Raw genomic sequence first — 12,633 nt, forward strand, 5'->3', positions numbered from 1 at the left:
TAGAACACAGTCAGTCTTGAGGTCGAGAACACAGTCAGTCTTGAGGTCTAGAACACAGTCAGTCTTGAGGTCTAGAACACAGTCAGTCTTGAGGTCTAGAACACAGTCAGTCTTGAGGTCTAGAACACAGTCAGTCTTGAGGTCTAGAACATAGTCAGTCTTGAGGTCTAGAACACAGTCAGTCTTGAGGTCTAGAACACAGTCAGTCTTGAGGTCTAGAACACAGTCAGTCTTGAGGTCTAGAACACAGTCAGTCTTGAGGTCTAGAACACAGTCAGTCTTGATGAGGTCAAGAGCATGGTCAGTCAGAACACACACACACACACACACACACACACACACACACACACACACACACACACACACACACACACACAGTCTTACTTAGGTCCAGAACATCGTCGGTCTTGATAAGGTCTTCAGAGCGAGTGAGAGGAAGCTGCGTCTCTGGTTCTCCCTGCAGCTGAAGAGATAATGATCTCAGCATGAAGAACACACGGATGGCCTGTAGAGGGAGAATAACACCGGTCACCAACATACGACACACAGAGTGGTGTCTCACTTGGTACAGAACATCCCTCCCCAGGTCTGTAGGTACAGAACATCCATCCCCAGGTCAGTAGGTGGTACAGAACATCCCTCCCCAGGTCAGTAGGTACAGAACATCCCTCCCCAGGTCAGTAGGTACAGAACATCCCTCCCCAGGTCAGTAGGTACAGAACATCCCTCCCCAGGTCAGTAGGTACAGAACATCCCTCCCCAGGTCACTAGGTACAGAACATCCCTCCCCAGGTCAGTAGGTACAGAACATCCCTCCCCAGGTCAGTAGGTGGTACAGGACATCCCTCCCCAGGTCAGTAGGTACAGAACATCCCTCCCCAGGTCAGAAGGTACAGAACATCCCTCCCCAGGTCAGTAGGTACAGAACATCCCTCCCCAGGTCAGTAGGTGGTACAGGACATCCCTCCCCAGGTCAGTAGGTACAGAACATCCCTCCCCAGGTCAGAAGGTACAGAACATCCCTCCCCAGGTCAGTAGGTACAGAACATCCCTCCCCAGGTCAGTAGGTACAGAACATCCCTCCCCAGGTCAGTAGGTACAGAACATCCCTCCCCAGGTCAGTAGGTACAGAACATCCCTCCCCAGGTCAGTAGGTGGTACAGGACATCCCTCCCCAGGTCAGTAGGTACAGAACATCCCTCCCCAGGTCAGTAGGTACAGAACATCCCTCCCCAGGTCAGTAGGTGGTACAGGACATCCCTCCCCAGGTCAGTAGGTACAGAACATCCCTCCCCAGGTCAGTAGGTGGTACAGAACATCCCTCCCCAGGTCAGTAGGTACAGAACATCCCTCCCCAGGTCAGTAGGTACAGAACATCCCTCCCCAGGTCAGTAGGTGGTACAGGACATCCCTCCCCAGGTCAGTAGGTACAGGACATCCCTCCCCAGGTCAGTAGGTACAGAACATCCCTCCCCAGGTCAGTAGGTGGTACAGGACATCCCTCCCCAGGTCAGTAGGTGGTACAGGACATCCCTCCCCAGGTCAGTAGGTACAGGACATCCCTCCCCAGGTCAGTAGGTACAGGACATCCCTCCCCAGGTCAGTAGGTACAGAACATCCCTCCCCAGGTCAGTAGGTGGTACAGGACATCCCTCCCCAGGTCAGTAGGTACAGAACATCCCTCCCCAGGTCAGTAGGTGGTACAGGACATCCCTCCCCAGGTCAGTAGGTACAGAACATCCCTCCCCAGGTCAGTAGGTGGTACAGGACATCCCTCCCCAGGTCAGTAGGTACAGAACATCCCTCCCCAGGTCAGTAGGTGGTACAGGACATCCCTCCCCAGGTCAGTAGGTACAGAACATCCCTCCCCAGGTCAGTAGGTACAGAACATCCCTCCCAGGTCAGTAGGTGTGTCTCAGCGTGTGTGTGTGTGTGTGTGTGTGTTACACGTCTGGTCTTCTCTACTCCTCCACAGGGCAGTAGGTGTCTCAGTGTGTGTGTGTGTGTGTGTGTTGTAACGGTTTTGACTTGAGGTTATTATTTATAGGGGTGCCAGGTAGGTTGTGCCTACCAGAGAAAACATTGGTTTCTCCTTTTAGTTTGGGTGGGAATGAGTCCCATCTGGTCCGTCAAGTCTACACCAATACAAAGGACGTATGTAAAAGTCAGGATGGAAATAAACTTTTCATAAACCCTTAAAACATTGAAAAGAACTTCAAAAACAACTATATTCTGTTGCGTGGGTTGTATTAGCAACAACAATGATTACACACACACACATATAATAATATCACAATGAGTTCTGGTTCCTCCCGAAATGTCCTGTACCTCGGGCCTAAAGAGTCCTGCCCGGTAAAGGAGTTCAGTGAACTCAAGTGACTTTTGTCACGCGATGTTTGTCCGTTCATTCCGTGTAGCGTAAACCCAGTATTAAACATACAATCAATATAACAATTACTTTACCACAGAACCTTAAAGCGGATCAACTCTTAATTAAGTCCTCAACTACCACTAACTACACAAATCACAGTATACATCACATCCAAACAAATGAAATACCGTATACAAAAAGGTGGTAGTCAGTCGGTCAGTCAGACAATCCAATCCGCCAATAGATCTCCAGCGGAGAACGGAGAGGTGTAGTCCAGGGACGCGATGAGTGGATCCGATCCTGGGTAAACTCTCTTAGGCTACAAAACACACGTTTAACGGCAACAAAACAAACGGAATAGAGAAGCTTCGGAACTGAGGGTTGAACACATCCTCATGCACGTCTCCATCACAACCCCCCTTTCGTGCAGCTGATGCTGGCTATTTAATTGGGAATTAAAGGGAAAGCGCCCTATTGGAAGGAGCTGCACTGAGACGGTTCAGAAAAATTCAGGGCCGTCACACACCCCTCCCCTGGAAAAAGCCGACCATTGCCCTGGAAGGCACATCTTGGTCGGGAAACCGAGAAAGGTCTCCTCATCACTTTCCTCTACAAAAATATTCATTACTTTTTGGAGCTCACGCTCCTCAGCTGAGGAGTCACAGGCCTTAAGGTGCGAGACTTCTGGGTCTGGGAATCCGAGAAAAGTATCCTCACTATCCTCTTCAAAGATATCCAGGACCTTGCGGCGCTCAATCGCCTCAATTCCTCAGCCGAGGGGTAACAGGCCTTAAGGCGTGAGACATGGACGATGCGCATATCTTCACCTGTGTCCTCTTTCACCACTCGGTAGTTCAAGGGCCCATCTGCTCCACAATCCTATATGGTCCTTGCCATTTAGGAGCGAGCTTGGCCGAGAAGAATTGTTCAGCTTTCGAGTAAGGATGAGAGCGAAGCCACACCCGATCACGAAGCTGGAACTGCATGTCTCGTCTGTTCTTATCATAATTTCTCTTCTGCTTGAGTCGAGCCTGGATCATGTTCTTTGAGACAAGAGCTCTCAAGTCATGGAGATGGCCTACCTGGTCATAGCAAGCAGCGTCTGGAGTAAGCTGCTGGGGCTGTAGCACCATATCCAAGGGTCCTCGGAGAGGACGACTTAGGTTCAGCTCTGCAGGTGTGACTCCAGTGGACTCTTGCACCGCAGAATTCAGGGCAAATCGAAACTCGTGAAGGTGCTTGTCCCAGTGTTTGTGCTGGGTCCCTACATAGGAAGCAATCATTGTCTTCAAGGTTCGATTTACTCTCTCAGTGAGATTGGTCTGTGGGTGATAGGCCGTGGTCAACTTCTGTCTCAGGTTCCATCTTTGGCAGGTCTCCTCAAAGAGATCAGAGACAAATTGGGAACCTCGATCAGACAGGATGTAATCAGGCACTCCCCAGCGAGTCAGGATCTCTTTCGTAAGGATGTTAGAGACGGTCCTCGCTGTGGCCTGACGCAGGGAAAAGAGCTCCACCCACTTTGAATAATAATCAACAAAAACAAGCATGTACACATTCTGATTGGAGCTTCTAGGAAATGGACCCATCAAATCCACTCTAACATTTCCCAAGGTCGGGTAACCACCGTTTGCTGCAACTTGCCAGCAGGCTTTCTACCTTCTGGTTTGTACATCTGACAAACCTGACAATTTCGGATGTGTGACTTCACATCCATGCTCAGATGTGGCCAGTAGAGTAACGCTTGCAACCGCTTGTAGGTTTTGAACCTGCCCAAATGACCAGCTAATGGGTCTTCATGGAAATGTTGAAGCAGTTGTAGGCGTAGAGTGTCCGGTATGTACATTTGGTAGAGTGTTCTGTGAGGTAGTTGTACGACTCGGTAGACTTTATCTTCAATGATGGTCAGCTTTGTGGTAGGATTGACCATCTTTTCTCCATCTTCCAGGATAGTCTGGTACAAAGCCTGTACTTCTGGATCATCCTGTTGAGCTTTCCATATGGCCTCATCAGAGATGGGAAAGTCCGTTTGGGCGAGTCTCGACTGCTTGACAGGACAGTAGCACATGTAAGATCAGGGCCACCGTTATCACAAGTAGGAGCTCTGGACAAGGCATCTGGAACAGTGTTGTATTTTCCTTTCCTGTATTCCACTGCAAATGTGAACTCTTGCAACCGTAGAGCCCATCTTATGAGTCTGGTGCTTGGTTTGTTGGTCTTGAACACCCACACAAGGGAGGAATGGTCAGTGACCACAGTGAAGTGTCTTCCCTCCAAGTAGTACCTCCACTTTTCCAAAGCCCAGACCACTGCAAGGCACTCTTGCTCTGTTGTGGAGTAGTTCCGTTCTGCTCCATTCAATGTCCGACTGGCGAACGCTAGCACTTCTTCAGTGCCAAGTCCAGTCTGTTGGACTAGGACAGCACCAAGTCCAACATCACTTGCATCAGTGTAAACAACAAAAGGGCAATCAAAGTTGGGATGACCTAAAATGGGAGGTGTGACGAGATGTCGTTTCAGGGTTTCAAGGAAGTCTGGCACTCTGCCGTCCATTGGAATTTAGCTCCTTTTCGCTTCATCGCGTTGAGGGGTTCTGCCACCTGGGAGAAGTTCGACACAAACCGATGGTACCATCCAGCCATACCAAGGAACCGTTGAAGGGCCTTGAGTGTGGTTGGCACAGAAGTCTTGTACAGCCTTTGTCTTTTCAGGATCCACATGAATGCCGTCGAAAGACACAATATGGCCAAGGAACTTCAGGGAGGTTTGGCAGAAGTTGCTCTTCTTCATATTTAAGGTCAGACCAGCTTCTCTTAGCTTGTCCAACACTGTGAAGATCTTGAAAGTGTCTTTCTCTGTTCTGAGAGTAGATAATTATATCGTCCAGATAGGCGAAACAGATCTTCCCTTTGAGCTCACCTAACGCAATCTCCATGAGTCTTTGGAAAGTGGCAGGGGCATTCTTTAATCCAAAGGGCATCACCTTAAAGGAAAACAAGCCCTCGGCACAGACAAACGCAGTCTTGTCCTTGCTTTCCTGGTCCATCTCAACCTGCCAATAACCACTATTGAGATCAAGGGTAGTGAACACAACAGCACCAGACAATGACTCCAGGATCTCATGGATGGTGGGAAGAGGATAGGCATCAGTCTGGGAAACATTGTTGGTCTTCCTATAGTCCACACAAAATCTAAGACCACCAGTCTTTTTTGGGATGAGGACAACAGGAGCAGCCCAGGGAGAGGAGGAACGTTCTATTATATCTTGGGTTAACATATCATTTATGAGTCCCTTTTGGATGATTAGCTTCGCTGGGGACAAACGATATGGCTTTTGCTTGATCGGCATTTCCTGTGTAAGGAATATTTTGTGCTTCAGGAGCCTGGTGCGTCCCAGCTTTGAAGTACATACATCAGCATTATTCTGCAGCTGTTCCAACAGCCTTAACTCCTCTGGCTGTTCCAGCTGAGCTCTTCTCACAGCCTGTAAAGGAGATCGTCAGAAGGATTATCGAGGTTAGTGGTACCGGAGCAATGGCAGAGAAGACTGCCACATTTGAACCCCAATCATGTAACTTCATAGCTTCTGATTGGAAGAAATGCTTCTCGCTCGGATTGTATGGAAACCAGTAGCAATTGTGTGCGATATCAATCTGGACACCACTGAAGTACATGAAATCAATTCCCAACACGACAGGAAAAGCAAGGTTCCTGGTTTGTAGGATAACAGAAGGAATCATATAAGAGCGGTTACACAGGCGGAACTCTACCTCACTCCATCCAAGTGGTCGTCTAGCCTCACCATCAGCCAGATAGAGTGGACCTTCTGTCCACGGCTTCAAGTTGTATTGTGGACCGTTAACCTCCTTCCACAGTTTCTCATTGAGCAGTGTGTAGGATGACCCGGTATCCAAGATGGCTCTTCCTGTCCATGGGCCTATGGACAGGGGTAACACCAGTTGGTGCGGTATGAACTGAAAGGAAGGGGATGTCGATGGGGGGCATAGGCAGTGACTCTTGGGGTTTCAGCTCTGGTTAAAGCACCCAGAGAAGGATGGTCATTGCTGCGAAGACAGTTAGGTGTGTTGGCCTGTTGTGATTTGTGGTTTCTGGAAGGGTTTACTTGATACGGTCTTGGACATGTAGCTGAAGAATGTCCCTTTTGGCTACATCTCCAACAAAACATGAGAGGGTCTTGGCTGGAGACTCTGGCTGTTGTTGATGGTCTGTCTTGGGTAACTGTTTGGGTGTCTGTTTCTTTCTCTGGTCATATTGCTGTTGGCATTCTCTGTCCTTCTCAAACTGCTGTCCCAAGCGAACCAGTCCATCGACAGTGGTGACTCGTTCTCGGAGTTGACTGGCTAGTAGTGGGTTGATGTTCTTCAAGATCAATTTAATGACCTCTTCCTCCTCAATGCCAGGTTTCCACCTTCTGCACAGGGAGTGGTAACCGTATGCAAAGTCACGGATACTCTCTTTCTCTCCTTGTACTCGATTTCTGACTCTGTCTGCCAATTCATCTGTGTAGTCCTCAGATAGAAATGCAGAGGAAAACTTGGCCTCAAAGTCAGCCCAGGAGGTAGTGGTGAGACGTGCCACATCCCACCAGTCTCGAGCTGTCCCATGCAACACATTCCTCAATGGGGGTGCCATTTTTTATGTAACGGTTTTGACTTGAGGTTATTATTTATAGGGGTGCCAGGTAGGTGGTGCCTACCAGAGAAAACATTAGTTTCTCCTTTTAGTTTGGGTGGGAATGAGTCCCATCTGGTCCGTCAAGTCTACACCAATACAAAGGACGTATGTAAAAGTCAGGAGGAAATAAACTTTTCATAAACCCTTAAAACATTGAAAAGAACTTCAAAAACAACTATATTCTGTTGCGTGGGTTGTATTAGCAACAACAATGATTACACACACACATATAATAATATCACAATGAGTTCTGGTTCCTCCAGAAATGTCCTGTACCTCGGGCCTAAAGAGTCCTGCCCGGTAAAGGAGTTCAGTGAACTCAAGTGACTTTTGTCACGCGATGTTTGTCCGTTCATTCCGTGTAGCGTAAACCCAGTATTAAACATACAATCAATATAACAATTACTTTACCACAGAACCTTAAAAGCGGATCAACTCTTAATTAAGTCCTCAACTACCACTAACTACACAAATCACAGTATACATCACATCCAAACAAATGAAATACCGTATACAAAAAGGTGGTAGTCAGTCGGTCAGTCAGACAATCCAATCCGCCAATAGATCTCCAGCGGAGAAAGGCCACGAAGAACGGAGAGGTGTAGTCCAGGGACGCGATGAGTGGATCCGATCCTGGGTAAACTCTCTTAGGCTACAAAACACACGTTTAACGGCAACAAAACAAACGGAATAGAGAAGCTTCGGAACTGAGGGTTGAACACATCCTCATGCACGTCTCCATCACAACCCCCTTTCGTGCAGCTGATGCTGGCTATTTAATTGGGAATTAAAGGGAAAGCGCCCTATTGGACGGAGCTGCACTGAGACGGTTCAGAAAAAATTCAGGGCCGTCACAGTGTGTGTGTGTGTGTGTGTGTTACAAGTCTGGTCTTCTCTACTCCTCCACAGGGCAGTAGGTGTGTCTCAGTGTGTGTGTGTGTGTGTTACCCGTCTGGTCTTCTCTACTCCTCCACAGGGCAGTAGGTGTCTCAGTGTGTGTGTGTGTGTGTGTGTTACCCGTCTGGTCTTCTCTACCCCTCCACAGGTCAGTAGGTGTCTCAGTGTGTGTGTGTGTGTGTGTGTGTGTGTTACCCGTCTGGTCTTCTCTACTCCTCCACAGGGCAGTAGGTGTCTCAGTGTGTGTGTGTGTGTTACCCATCTGGTCTTCTCTACTCCTCCACAGGGCAGTAGGTATCTCAGTGTGTGTGTGTGTGTTACCCGTCTGGTCTTCTCTACTCCTCCACAGGGCAGTAGGTGTCTCAGTGTGTGTGTGTGTGTGTGTGTGTGTGTGTGTGTGTGTGTGTGTGTGTGTGTGTGTGTGTGTGTGTGTGTGTGTGTTACCCGTCTGGTCTTCTCTACTCCTCCACAGGGCAGTCTCTTAACGAAGTCTATTCCAGTCAGAGGAGTACCAGTAGGAGGAAGAAGAACAGACGCGTCCATCATGGTACTCCACGTTCAGGGGCTTACTCTGGAGACATTAAATACATTATCAGGGGCTTACTCTGGAGACATTAAATACATTATCAGGGGCTTACTCTGGAGAGACATTAAATACATTATCAGGGGCTTACTCTGGAGAGACATTAAATACATTATCAGGGGCTTACTCTGGAGAGACATTAAATACATTATCAGGGGCTTACTCTGGAGAGACATTAAATACATTATCAGGGGCTTACTCTGGAGACATTAAATACATTATCAGGGGCTTACTCTGGAGAGACATTAAATACATTATCAGGGGCTTACTCTGGAGAGACATTAAATACATTATCAGGGGCTTACTCTGGAGACATTAAATACATTATCAGGGGCTTACTCTGGAGACATTAAATACATTATCAGGGGCTTACTCTGGAGAGACATTAAATACATTATCAGGGGCTTACTCTGGAGACATTAAATACATTATCAGGGGCTTACTCTGGAGACATTAAATACATTATCGGGGCTTACCCTGGAGAGACATGAAATACATTATCAGGGGCTTACCCTGGAGAGACATGAAATACATTATCAGGGGCTTACTCTGGAGAGACATTAAATACATTATCAGGGGCTTACTCTGGAGAGACATTAAATACATTATCAGGGGCTTACTCTGGAGAGACATTAAATACATTATCAGGGGCTTACTCTGGAGAGACACATTAAATACATTATCAGGGCTTACTCTGGAGAGACATTAAATACATTATCAGGGGCTTACTCTGGAGAGACACATTAAATACATTATCAGGGGCTTACTCTGGAGAGACACATTAAATACATTATCAGGGGCTTACTCTGGAGAGACACATTAAATACATTATCAGGGGCTTACTCTGGAGAGACATTAAATACATTATCAGGGGCTTACTCTGGAGAGACACATTAAATACATTATCAGGGGCTTACTCTGGAGAGACATTAAATACATTATCAGGGGCTTACTCTGGAGACATTAAATACATTATCAGGGGCTTACTCTGGAGAGACATTAAATACATTATCAGGGGCTTACTCTGGAGAGACACATTAAATACATTATCAGGGGCTTACTCTGGAGAGACACATTAAATACATTATCAGGGGCTTACTCTGGAGAGACACATTAAATACATTATCAGGGGCTTACTCTGGAGAGACATTAAATACATTATCAGGGGCTTACTCTGGAGACATTAAATACATTATCAGGGGCTTACTCTGGAGAGACATTAAATACATTATCAGGGGCTTACTCTGGAGAGACACATTAAATACATTATCAGGGGCTTACTCTGGAGAGACACATTAAATACATTATCAGGGGCTTACTCTGGAGACATTAAATACATTATCAGGGGCTTACTCTGGAGAGACATTAAATACATTATCAGGGGCTTACTCTGGAGAGACACATTAAATACATTATCAGGGGCTTACTCTGGAGAGACACATTAAATACATTATCAGGGGCTTACTCTGGAGAGACATTAAATACATTATCAGGGGCTTACTCTGGAGAGACACATTAAATACATGATCAGGGGCTTACTCTGGAGAGACACATGAAATACATTATCAGGGGCTTACTCTGGAGAGACATTAAATGCATTATCAGGTACTCCACGTTCAGGGGCTTACTCTGGAGAGACACATTAAATACATTATCAGGGGCTTACTCTGGAGACATTAAATACATTATCAGGGGCTTACTCTGGAGACACATTAAATACATTATCAGGGGCTTACTCTGGAGACATTAAATACATTATCAGGGGCTTACTCTGGAGACATTAAATACATTATCAGGGGCTTACTCTGGAGAGACATTAAATACATTATCAGGGGCTTACTCTGGAGAGACACATTAAATACACTATCAGGGGCTTACTCTGGAGACATTAAATACATTATCAGGGGCTTACTCTGGAGAGACATTAAATACATTATCAGGGGCTTACTCTGGAGAGACATTAAATACATTATCAGGGGCTTACTCTGGAGAGACATTAAATACATTATCAGGGGCTTACTCTGGAGAGACATTAAATACATTATCAGGGGCTTACTCTGGAGAGACACATTAAATACATGATCAGGGGCTTACTCTGGAGAGACACATGAAATACATTATCAGGGGCTTACTCTGGAGAGACATTAAATGCATTATCAGGTACTCCACGTTCAGGGGCTTACTCTGGAGAGACACATTAAATACATTATCAGGGGCTTACTCTGGAGTGACACATCAACTACATTATCAGGGCTTACTCTGGAGAGACACATACATTATCAGGTACTCCACGTTCAGGGGTTACTCTGAGTAAACCTTTGCTTAACTTTATTGGGATAGGGGCAGTATTGGGAAGTTTGGATGACTGAGGTGCCCAAAGTAACCCGCCTGCTACTCAGGCCTAGAAGCTAGGATATGCATATAGATGGTAGATTTGGATAGAAAACACTCCAATGTTTCCAAAACTGTTAAAATAATGTCTGTGAGAATAACAGAACTGATATGGCAGGCGAAAACCTGAGGACAATCCATCCAGGAAGTGCCTTTATTTTGAAATGCCTGTTTTTCCATTGAAAGCCGATCCACCATACAAAGACTTAGAACCCAGTTCACGAGCTCTGTGCCTTCTTCTACATGTGGCCAGTCGTTAGGCATTGTTTCAGGCTTTAACTCGGAAGAATGAGGGCGATACAGCGCTTTCAATGAGTGGACAGTGGAGATTTCCAGACATGAGTCCTGCGCATAAATCGGGACCTCGCCTTTCTTGTTTCTATTGACAAAGCTTTTGTCCGGTTGAAATACGATCGATTATTTATGAGAAAAACAATCTGAGGATTGATTAATAAACATCGTTTGACATGTTTCTACTTTTTTTTCTACTTTTATGGTACTTATTTGATTTTTCGTCAGCCTGCTGTGATTGTGCTTTGTGCCAATGGATTACTGAACAAAACGCATCATGAAAAAACGGAGGTTTTGGATATAAAGAGGGACTTTATCGAACAAAACAAACATTTATTGTGTAACATGGAGTCTTGTGAGTGCAACCATATGAAGATCATCAAAGGTAAGTGATAAATTCTAATCGCTATTTCTGACTTGTGTAACTCATCTACTTGGCTGGTTTCTGTTTGTAATGATTTGACTGCTGGGCGCTGTTCTCAGATAATCTCATGGTTTCGCCGTAAAGCCTATTTTGAAATCTGACACAGCGGTTGGATTAACAAGAAATTCATCTTTAAACTGATGTATACGGGGTAGCCTAGTGGTTAGAGCGTTGGACTAGTAACCAGAAGGTTGCAAGCTCAAATCCCGAGCTGACAAGGTACAAAAACCAGTTAACCCACTGTTCCTAGGCCGTCATTGACAATAAGAATTTGTTCTTAACTGACTAGTTAAATAAATAACACTTGAATGTTTATTATGAGTGTTTTGAATTTGGCGCTCTGCAATTTCACCGGCTGTTGTCCAAAGTAGTTTTAACAAGCCACATAATAACCTGCTTCGTTTGGTTTAGTCTGGTATTCAACAGACACTGGGAGATGAATTCACCTTTCAGCTGGACAACAACCTAAAACACCAAGACCACATCTACACTGGGAGATGAATTCACCTTTCAGCTGGACAATAAACTTAAAACACCAAGACCACATCTACACTGGAGTTGTTTACCAAGACGACAGCGAATGTTGCTGATTGGCTGAGTTAAAGTTCTGACTTAAATCTACTTCCAGGTGAGACCTGGAAATGGTTGTCTAGCAACGGATCAAAAACCAATCTGACAGAGCTTGAATCATTTCGTTAATAATAATAATGACCCAGAAACACTCACAGCTCTTAGAGAATTACCCAGAAACACTCACAGCTCTTAGAGAATTACCCAGAAACACTCACAGCTCTTAGAGAATTACCCAGAAACACTCACAGCTCTTAGAGAATTACCCAGAAACACTCACAGCTCTTAGAGAATTACCCAGAAACACTCACAGCTCTTAGAGAATTACCCAGAAACACTCACAGCTCTTAGAGAATTACCCAGAAACACTCAGAACTCTTAGAGAATTACCCAGAAACACTCACAGCTCTT

General features: G+C 45.8%; 1 pseudogene; it reads right to left on the bottom strand.

The window, feature by feature from the left end:
- The window catches only part of LOC127923176 (protein CLEC16A-like), a 106,299-nt pseudogene that overhangs the window by 36,626 nt on the left and 57,040 nt on the right, over positions 1–12,633 (bottom strand).

The sequence above is a fragment of the Oncorhynchus keta genome, unplaced genomic scaffold, assembly GCF_023373465.1.
Source record: "Oncorhynchus keta strain PuntledgeMale-10-30-2019 unplaced genomic scaffold, Oket_V2 Un_contig_2867_pilon_pilon, whole genome shotgun sequence".
Taxonomy (NCBI): Eukaryota; Metazoa; Chordata; class Actinopteri; order Salmoniformes; family Salmonidae; genus Oncorhynchus; species Oncorhynchus keta.